The following is a 3,391-nucleotide window of genomic DNA, read 5'->3' as shown; positions in this document are numbered from 1 at the left end:
TTTTCGGTTCTTATAAATGTATTTCTAATAGTACATGATCTCACTCATATAGGGGAAATAATGAACAACATAGACTGATGAACAAGAACAGACCCAGAAACAAGGAGGCATGGATCAGACTGTCGGGCCTCAGGGGGAGGGTAGGGAAGGGTGGGGATAAAGGGGAGAGATCAACCAAAGGACTTGTGTGCAAGCATATGAGCCTAACCAGCGGTTAAGGACAACAGGGGGGGTGGGGGCATGTGTGGGGAGGGGTGTGGGATGGGAATGGGGGGATTAGGACAAATATGTGATACCTTAATCAATAAAGAAATTTTTAAAAAAATAAATTAAAAAAATAAAATAAAAAATAAAAAAGAATATACCTGAAATAAACTAGGCTCAAAAACTGAAGCTCATATGGTTTAAATAACTTTTTAAATTGAAGTTTAGCCTCTGATGAGTTTAATCCCTAATTGGATTAAGATGAGTTTCTCTCTACTCTAAATGACTTCTGGAAGCAAAAATAACTCTCATGTCTGGAGAAAAGTAACTTTACATATAACATACCTGGTATTCAATAAAAAAATTGCCGTGAATACTAAAATATAAGACTAAATGGTTGGGTGCCTCCAAAGATGGCTGCGCCCGCGGGAGCAGGGTGAAGGTTGCGGTGAGCCTTAGGGCCGAGGAAAGCCGGAGCTGGCACCGAGGGCGGCAGGGAGAGCATAAGGCTCAAGATGGAAAATCATGAATCAGATGATACTTTCAAGAAAGAACACATTTTGGACATCATAAACAGAAAAATTAACCAACTTCCAGAAGCAGAAAGGAATCTACTTGAACATGGATCAACATATATTGGACTTAATGCTGCTCTCTGTGGCCTAATAGCAAACAGGTCTTTTTCGACCCGTCTTAAATGTGACACAGGCTCGTATAGCTGCTGGTTTACCAATGGGAGTGATCCCATTTTTGACAGCAGACGTATCTTACAAAACTGTTGTAAGTTTACCACTGAATACAGGTGATTTGCATTGTGAAACCTGCCACAATACGAGGTGGATTGGTTGGACTTGTTTTTGGTGGTCTGTACCCTGTTTTCTTGGCTATTCCTGTGAATGGTGGCCTAGCAGCCAGGTATGCCTCAGCCCTGCTACTAGAGAGAGGAAACATCTTAACCTACTGGATCAGATTTCTCAACCTATCTTTAGAAAGATGTTATTTCCTATTTTGCTCCAGACTGGGTTTTCAGCATACCTTAGTTCTAGGCAATATAAACTACTTATAAAGGCTCTTCAATTACCTGAACCTGGCCTAAACATTGAATGATTGTTAAGCAAATGTGTACACAAAAATAAAACTATAATAACCCAAAAAAAAAAAAAAAAAAGACTAAATGATTGAAAACTAAGAGACAAACATGGGCAATATAAACAAACTCCCAGTCAGTCAGTACAGACATTGTTAAAAGACATGTACTGTAGCCCTAGCTGGTTTGGCTCAGTGGATAGAGTGTCAGCCCACAAACTGAAGGGTCCAGGGTTTGATTCTTGTCTAAGGGCACATACGTTGGTTGCTGAATAGATTCCCAGAAGGCAACCAATTAATATGTTTCTCTCACATCAGTATTTCTCTCTCTCTCTCCCATAACCTTCCACTCTTTTTAAAAATTAATGGGAAAATATCCTCGGGTGAGGATTAACAACAACAAAAATCATGTGTACTTTAAAATACATATGATTGCTCTACCAGCATGGCTCAGTGGTTGAGCAATGACCTATGAACAAGGAGGTCACTGGTTTGATTCCCCAAGATGGCACATGCCTCTGGTGGTGGGCTTGATCCCCAGTTTGGGGCCTGCAGGAGGCAGTTGGTCAGTGATTCTCTCTCGTCATTGATGTTTCTATCTCTCTCTCCCTCTCCCTTCCTCTCTGAAATCAATAAAAATATTTTTAAATGATAATAATGATATTAAGGGGGAAAGCTGACATGATTATTTCCATTGATGTGGGAAAAGAACTTAATAAAATCCAACGCCCATTTATGATTTTAAAGACATGCAGCAAACTAGGATTAGAAGGGTACTTCCTCAACATGATAAATGGTATTTATGAAAAACCCACGACTAATACCATGCCCAAAAGTGGAAGACTGAAAGTTTTCTCTCTAAAATGAGGAACAAGACTGGTATGACTGCTTTCACTACTTCTCTTTAACATTGTACTGGAAGCTCTGGCCAGAGCAATTAGGTAAGAAAAAGAAATAAAACACATCCAAATTAGAAATGAAAAAAGTAAAACTACCTCTATTTCACAGACAACAATCTTATTTACAGAAAAGCCTAATGAATACACACAAACTATTAGAGTTAATAAATTAATTTAGCAAAGTAACAAGATACAATATCAATGGCATACAAAAATAAGTTGTATTTCCATATACAAGCAGTGAACAATCTGAAAATAATAATATTATTCACCTAAAATCACTTATCATATATTATGGAAAAGGGATAAAATGATTTTTAAATTCCTATGGGGAATTTATGACAATAAAAAAAGTTTGAGAGTCAGGAAAGGTTGGGAAATGCTGCTGAGAGATTTTGATGGTTTAGTTGCTTTTAGCAGAATGATACAAAAGCACTATCCCAACTTCCCCCTACCCCCATCCAATTTCCCCCATGGCCCAAGATGTAGGCGTTTTTATTGCTCCAGGGGTAGGGGCAGGGAGCAATGAATTTCAAGAGAGTGTTGCCTCACATACCTCTGAGTCCGAGTCTGTCTCTGCTGCCACCTGTTCCGTGCTCTGTTTCCCAGAAAACAGCACCCAAAGCCCCCAAACAAGGAGACCAAATAATAGTAGAAGACTGACATGTGATGGCAGTGGAAGGGCCAGCCCCCATGTCAGCGCCATTACTCAACTCCATGCCCCTCTCAGTCAAACAGTTTTCTTTCTCAAGGCTGTGACTCCATATGACATCACAATGGGCATTGCAAGGTAAACCTGACAGGTCACTGTGCATGCTGCTTGAGTCTCATCTCTGAGCCATGCTCATCTGCTGCTCCTTGCAATCTTTGCTTTGACTGCCAATACTTGTACGACTCTTCTAGGATGGGGCTGGAAAACTGGTCATCAAGTAGAGAGTATGGAGGCAAGGTTTCAAAGGAGCAGGACTCCCAAGCAGCCTGTCCTCCCTACAAGCATCTTCTCTGGAGCCAGTTATTCCCTAGAGGTCAGGTATGGTGTCATAGGTTCCAAATCACAAGTTACAATGGGTCAAGTACATTTGAGAAAGCTAGGATATCTTAAGTAGGTACTCTTAGAAAATGTGAGCTATACGCTTTCTTAACTCGTAAGGCTTGACACGTTTCTCAGTTGCTGTTGCATTGAGACAGACAAGAGGTGTCAA

General features: G+C 40.3%; 1 pseudogene across 1 annotated transcript; it reads left to right on the top strand.

Moving 5' to 3' along the window:
• The first annotated feature begins 652 nt into the window (after window positions 1–652).
• LOC307111586 (transmembrane protein 126A-like) lies at window positions 653–1,311 on the top strand (annotated as a pseudogene). The gene has a single exon. The product of its transcript is annotated as a transmembrane protein 126A-like (transcript).
• Window positions 1,312–3,391: the final 2,080 nt, after the last annotated feature.

The sequence above is a fragment of the Cnephaeus nilssonii genome, assembly GCF_951640355.1.
Source record: "Cnephaeus nilssonii genome assembly, chromosome: 15".
In the NCBI taxonomy this organism is placed as follows: Eukaryota; Metazoa; Chordata; class Mammalia; order Chiroptera; family Vespertilionidae; genus Cnephaeus; species Cnephaeus nilssonii.
The sequence above is the reverse complement of the archived record's forward strand: the minus strand, read 5'-3'. Positions and strand labels throughout refer to the sequence as shown.